The sequence below is a fragment of the Chenopodium album genome, chromosome 4, assembly GCF_948465745.1.
Source record: "Chenopodium album chromosome 4, dcCheAlbu1.1, whole genome shotgun sequence".
Lineage (NCBI taxonomy): Eukaryota > Viridiplantae > Streptophyta > Magnoliopsida > Caryophyllales > Amaranthaceae > Chenopodium > Chenopodium album.
Window position 1 is genome coordinate 34,694,860 of NC_137837.1, and position 7,589 is coordinate 34,702,448.

Consider the following 7,589-nt stretch of genomic DNA (forward strand, 5'->3'; position numbering starts at 1 on the left):
CGATTCACATCAGCCATGTCATCAAGCTAAGAAAATTTGTTTAAAGGTTGAACATGGGGAATGGGGATAACAAGAGAAACATCAGGAGGATTAGCCTTTATTTGGTCAGCTAATTGTTTAGGGCGCATCTCGCGCATCCTCAAGCAGGTAAGATGGGATAAAGGAACCCCATCACACATAAGCACCCGTTCACAATAAGGGTAAAAGAAATCGGGACGAGGCTTGGATCGAAGTGGATGAAAAGCACTGCCATTAGCAGGACGACTACTACCCGATACAGGTGTAACCAGAGGAGTCGCAGCAGTACTCACCCTGCTCTCAATAGGAGCGCAGTTGAAAGGCAAAAACATTTGCAAAGGAAGGGGGGGAAGAAGCAAACGAAGTAAAGGAAATGCGCACAGAGCGCTTACCGGAGTCAGATGACTTAGAAAGAGAACCTAACTCAGTGGCCATAGAAGGGTCACTCACATTTTGACAGTAAGTAGCGTCAGACATTCTAAAATCTACAAAGACAAAAAGGCCCCCCAAAGAAGATGAAGAAAATGGGGTGCCAAAAAAATAGAGGATCAGTCAAATACCAAAAGAACAAGCGCAAAGAAAAGCAACACAAGAATTTGGAGAAAAGAATTGCGATACAAGTACAACAATAGAAGGGGAAGAATTGGAAAGTGATAATCAAAATTGATCAAAAAGACGCAATTTTGCGAAGAAAAAGCACAAAAAGAAATAAAATTCGGCACATACATACAAGAAAAGGCACAAAGAAAGTAACTTTACGACAAAAGTTGCAGAAGCAACGAACTACATTAACAATGGCAACACCAAGAAGTCAAGCAAAGAACATGGTTTCAAGCTACAATTCAAAAAGAAAAGAATCTTAATGCAGAACCAAGAATGGAAGAAAATAAGCAAACAAAATAAAAAAGTAAAATAAAAACGAAAAAAAGAATGTGGAAGACGAACACTTACAACAACAATGGAGGAGCGATGCACGTCTAGGAGGAAGATGAAAGGCGAGAAATTTTGAAAAGTGAAAGGGGAAGATGGAAATGAAGAATGTAAAAAGAAAATAGGGGAAAGTGAATTAAATGGAAGCATATGGGAAGTTGGATAGGAAATAAAGCAAAACCCCCATGTCACCTTAGTAAAAAATAATCTGACCCTCAGATGGCTGACATGCTTCCCACTCGTGCAAAACACTATTCCCGCCCAACAAAAAATAAAAAAAAAACTTCAGCAGGATTTATCAAAATTTCTCCCTTTAAGCTTGTCATTTCTTAGACTTTAGGGGGGAGTAATCGTAATTCCTCCCTTTAAGTTCATCATTTCTCAGACTTTAACGGGAGCAATCTAAATTTCTCTGTGCAAGCTTGTCATTTCTCATATTTCAACGGGAGTAATCGAAATTCCTCCCTCGTAGACTAGTGATGGGTGTCATAAATGGCACCCATTTGATCAAAATTTAGGTTGTTTTTACATTCTTTTCATAGCTTTCCTTCTTAATAAATGCTTAGTTTTATGCTTTTGCTCTTTGTTTTACCTTTTCCTCTCATATTTTGTGGTTTTGTTCATTTTGATGGTTGTTCTAGTTTTTTCTCCTTTATTTGCTCTCTTTTCGTGGTTGTATGTATTGTATGAGGTTCGGGTCTTGATATGGATGGATTACTAAGGTGGAATATGCTTTTGGAGCAAGCTCATGGCAATAGAAAAGCTCAAGATGCAAGGAAGTGGGTTTTCCAAGTTCTAGCTCTTACTCTCTCAAGCCATGATCTAATGAAGATGGGGTGTTGAACCCACTATTAAGTGCTTTTTTGGATTTCCACTCTTAGTGTCCATCATCATCATTTGGTGAGCTCTTTGAAAGGCTTAATGAACGCATGAAGCCGCAAGAAGAATCGAAGAAATCAGGAGAGCGCGGGCGCGCAGCCACCTAGCGCGGGCGCGCCTCCGGGGGTATTCGCCTTGCTCGGTTTCGTTTTGCGCCTTCTATAAATACCATTGTAACCTGATTTTTGGGGCAAGTTTAGAAGGAGATTTAGATTGAAATTAGATCATAATTTTAGCTTAGTTGGGAGCTTCTCTCTATAGTTTTAGGGTTAGTTTAGGAGTAGATTTTAGAGAGAGAAATGAGCAATTTCAATGGTGATTGTGAGATTAAAGATTCAATGGTGACAATTGTGTTGAAGATCTTCTCTAATGTCAATGAGCATTTCTCACTCTATCTCATTTTAATGCTTTGTTTAATATTCTTGTTTGTTTAAATTGTTTTAATGTTTGATGCTTGATTAGTGTAGTTATTCTTCATATATTGTTGATTATTGATTTCTTTAGTTGTTTGATGATTAGATGATGAAGTTAGAGCAATTGTTTGGATAGGGATTTGGTGAAACTTGTATGATTGATTGATTGTGCTTAATTTGGGGATAGTGTTGATTAATTGTTGAGATTAAAGTGATTAATGGAAATTATGCATGTGTGTTATTCGATAGGCCTTGAGAATTATGCTAGATTGCATTGTAATTTCTAATGATACAGACCATTGATTTAGGAATTTCAATTGTCGATTGAGTTTGATTTGTGACGTTCCTAGTTAGTGTCTCTCGTAGTTGGCGCCAATTAGACCTCTAGGAGATAGCTTGTCGAGCTCTTTTGATTGCTCTTACCATTAATCTTTACGACCATTAATTTGCATATTATTCCCTAGTTGCTACAATTGTCATGATTACTTGTTGATTCCCGTTCCTAGTTGTTTATTTGGTTGATTTTTCATTTTGTTAGTTGGTTAGTGTTCTCTTTTTATCTTTGTCTTCGACCTAGCTTAGGCGCATAATTGAGAGCGCTTGAACATTACCATTCCTTTGGGTTCGACCTTAGACTTGCCTCTATACTATTGTTTAGGTTGGTTAAGTGTTTTGAAATTTAGTTTGACCGAGGGAGGAATAGTTTCAACGACCTAGTTCCACCCCTCGCCAAAATGGCGCCGTTGTTAGGGAACGGTGTCTATGATTGAGTGTGTTTGATTGCGTGAGTCTTGGTCTTTGTTTATACTTTTATTTTATTTGATTTTTGTTTGCTTTGTAAAACAATGGCACGTTTTTATTTTCCTCAATATGATGGTGAGTTTTTCATGGCTATTTCCATACACTTATAAGGTTTTTGAACTACAATAATTGTAGTCTTTGGGAGGCTTGTGAGATTAGTTATTTTGGTTTGAATGAGCAAACTAGGAATGTATTTGATTACACGCACAATGGCAAATTTAGAACATTTTCAATTGATGATGCTTGGTAATACTATGCTTGGTTTGCTAGGGATGACTATAATAGGGGTAATTATGTTTCTAATATTGATGTGCAATGTGTTGATTCTTCTAATGTTAGCATGATTTCCCATGATTTGTCACATGATCCCATTAGTGAACCTAGAACAAATGATTTCAACTCTATTCCCTCTTTGCTCTTGATGATGAGGTACATACTCAAGTTGATGCTATTGGCGTGTTTCAATATTCTTCATTATTTACCATGCCTTCTTGTGATGTGTATTGTACCCTTAATAATGAATCTCATATGCTTGATTGTGCCCCCACTCTCTAATGTGATGTATATGCTCATAATTTTCATGTTGATTCTTCCAATCTTGGCTGTACATCTTCTTCTTTTGTTGAACCTCAATCTTCTGCACCTTTCAAATCTCTTGTTGCTATTTTTGAAACTAAAATTAGGCATATTGAGCTTAGTAATGAGCTTGAACCTAGTAAGGAGTCGATTCATAAATCTATGAGAAGTTAATTAGAGATAATAAAAAGAATGAGGAGCGCATTGAGGAGGAAAAGAGAAGAAGACTACTACAATTTCCTTGTTTTTGTGACGCTTTTAAGGCTTATTTTGGACGCCTAAAAGCGTCGACAATTTTTTTCTCGACGCCTTAAAAAAGCGTCGAAAAAAGGTGAGTCGAGAATTTCGCATGACACCAAAAAGCGTCGAGAATCTCGACGCTTTTTTGTATCCTAATTTTTATACTAAGTGTCCATATTTGAACTGGTTAGCGCAATTTCTCAAAGTTTATGACGCTTTTTCATGTCTACCAACAAAACATTTGCGACGCTTTTTATTGTCCTTAGTTTCTAATATATAATTTATTGACACCCTTTTTCTACCTATGTTTTAAATTTGGCGACGCTTTTCAACGTCCATATCAATTAAAAAATTCCCTTTATAAAAGCGTAGAGAGTTATTATTTATGAAAAATCAATGCTTTCATTAGCGCTTTTTTACTGATATAATATTATGGTTGGTAATTGAAGAAAACTCAATATCCTTGTGTTATGAAAACTTCAAAAATCATTAATTAATAAACAAAAATCTCATTTTATAAATATAAATTTACTAATATCTTCCCTTACACTCGAAAATTCATACAAGCAAAAATAGCACAAAATTTTTCTAAGCAATTAGTTATGGATTTTAACGGCATATTTTGAATTCAAGGATTTCTTCTTAATCAATGAGTTCATTTGTCGTCATGTCTAGCAGACAAGCTCATTTCTTCCCAAAAAAATCCTTCAATCAACCTCCAATAATCCAATTGCTCCTTTATAAGCTTGTAGGTGGGTGTGAGCAAAGTTCAGGTTATAGACAATGCATTGAACCTGAATATGAAAAACAGGGTGCATTAGTGGGAGTACTAAAACCAAATTACATAGTAATTATACAGACTTCATTTTTTGTTTACAAGTACCAAATTAAATTGATTGACAATAAGCAACGTATTGCCGGCGTAAACATGAAACAGTTCTTACAAGTCAATTACCATGTTCATTATGTCACCTAACCACGTTATATATATATAACTATATATGAACTTATGAAAATATGCTTACATCTTGGATTACTGATCTTTAAATTCCTAAAAGAAAGTACAGACCCTCATTGTTTAAAATTAATTAACTCCTCAACATTTTTCAGCAATGGTCAAACTCTTTCATTGATGTAGAGATAGAGAAAGTGATAATTACCCTACATAGACACTCTTCTTTGACTTTAGAAATGAAGAGACTTCCCACACTAGAACGTGCACCACCTCCATAATAGTGACATAATTTTAAGGTTCTGCCATTATGAAATGACTGCAAAAAGACAAAAAAGTGAATATCAAAATAAGAAGATGGGTTTTATCTCTGCTATATAATTTTACAATCAATTTATATAATATATGATGTGTACAATGTTTACCATATTTATGTATTAATAAATATGAATTGAAAGAAGATACTACATGCAATCAAATAATTAAACAATAATTTCATATCATTATAAACATTATACCCAAACTCATCTTGAGATCAAGATATTGTACGCAACAAATTAAGGAGTTGCATAGCATTTTTTTTTGGTGCAGTTGCATAGCATAGTTGAGTTGTAAGAGATGGTCACCTCTAGCATTAATCTCCACCTATGAATAAAATGACCTTGTGACTAAGAACAAATAAAATACACTATTAGAATATATTAGAGCATTATGTCAACAAAGATATATAAAATGAAGACTGATTAGATAGTGACAAAAACTTTTTGAAAAAAAAAAAAATTAGATTCAACCATACCAGCAGAAATCAAATGCAAATAATTATAAATGACAAAAGCATAGAAAGAAATAACATTGCCCGAATAGCACTTATTCATAAATCAAATTCAGAAATAAACAGATGATCCAAAAATACAATTTATAAATGGAACCACATAGTGCAGAAAACAGTTTAAGCGACATGGAATATTTCCCTCAAACTTACAAAAACTAGAAAATCTGTACATACTATAATATACTTTAATCACAAAATGGGAATTGAAAGAGATGGAAATTAAGAAAGATGCTAGGCATAAAAGAAAAATTATATGATCCATTTTAAGGATTGTAAAAGAGTCACTATCACTATCAATTCATATTTACATGTTACATGGAGGCAAAAAGTTTGTTATATAAAAGAGTAGCTAGAGAAAGACAACAAGTAATTATCAGTAGGACTAAATTGCTTTAATCTCTTATTGTTTATACAAAGCACTAAGTCAAGCATTGCTTTCTTTTTAACTCTTCAAGACATGTAATATTTATTCTTTACTTCAGTCTAGTAATCTTTAACAAGCTAGAAGTCACACTCTGACAAAAATAACCAATTTTCATGAAAAAAGAGCAGAAAATCAAATCTCAATTAAGACTTAAAATGTATACAACCAATGCTGAAAAACAAACAGGTATTGTAGTAAAGATTTAAGATCATAAAAAGAGAAATGTCACTAAAAACCTTGAATCAAAGGTTTAAAGAACTTAACTCTTAGGATACAGATAAGATTCAATATATATACTTGATATATGTCTTTCAATTTGATCACGTCAAACATACTTTGATGTAGTTATCCATGATAAAATAATTACCACAATGAAATGTTTTTATAAACTGAAGTTCACTTTGTATAGCGAAGAGGTATACCTATGTTCTTATCTATTCCCACAACAAAAACCAGATCACATCCGCAAGATGGCAGCAACCATAAAAAAACTTCATTCTAGATTAAATTATAAACTCCGGTCATATCTTTTCATAATCTTTCAATGCTCTAGAGACTTAATTGATTAATAACGTATAAGAACCATAATCATAACAAGCCCCCTCCATTACAAAAAATAATAATAAGTAACAAGCCTCAAGCCTCTATCAATTTGCCGTTTAATTAACAAATCCTTCATCATTATCATCTTTGCTACTACTCCAAGAGGATATTTTAAGTAATGTGATCAGTGGCTCTACTCCTAATTAAGCATCACATCGAGGAGCATATTAGCGTGATTAACGACTAAACCAAAAAAATTTCATTTTAAATTTGATTGTTCCAACAACTATCAAGAAAACCATTACTTAAAACATTCGTTAAATCCTATACATTTAGAATTTAGAGAAGATTTAACTTGAGAAAAATTCATAAAATAAGATTGATACTTGAAACATATTCTGTTCATTTTTTTATTCTTTATAAAAATTGACAAACAAAATGTTCGACAAAAGATTGATACTCAAAACATATTGTATTCATTTTTACTACAGAAGTAGAGAGGTGAGAAAAAATCAATGACCGACTCGTCCTATATCTAAAGCAGTGAATATAAAAAAACAATTAATTTCAAATTTGGATTAAAATTGTAGCCTTATTATAAAAAAAAAAGCTCTGAAATTCTTCTCCGGCAGCCAAACATATATCTTATCAAAACATTACTCCAAATCATAACCATTAAAATGATTCAAAATACTCAACTGTAAAAGGAAATTAGAAATAAGAAATTACCACAAATCATTGATCTTAGCAAAGGGACGTATTTGATTAATGTTGACGATGAGTAATTAAAATTCTGCAATGTAATACACAAAGAGAAAGTAAATTTGAATCCAAAATTGATGATTTCTTTGAAATTTTAGAGGATTAGAAAAGAAAAGGGGACGATACCAAAAATGTTGAGAACGAGGGTTTCTACTTGTTAAGAAGCGGCGGTTATGTTTTTCCCTAAAATGAATTTTGAAGGTGTAGGTTAAGCAAACT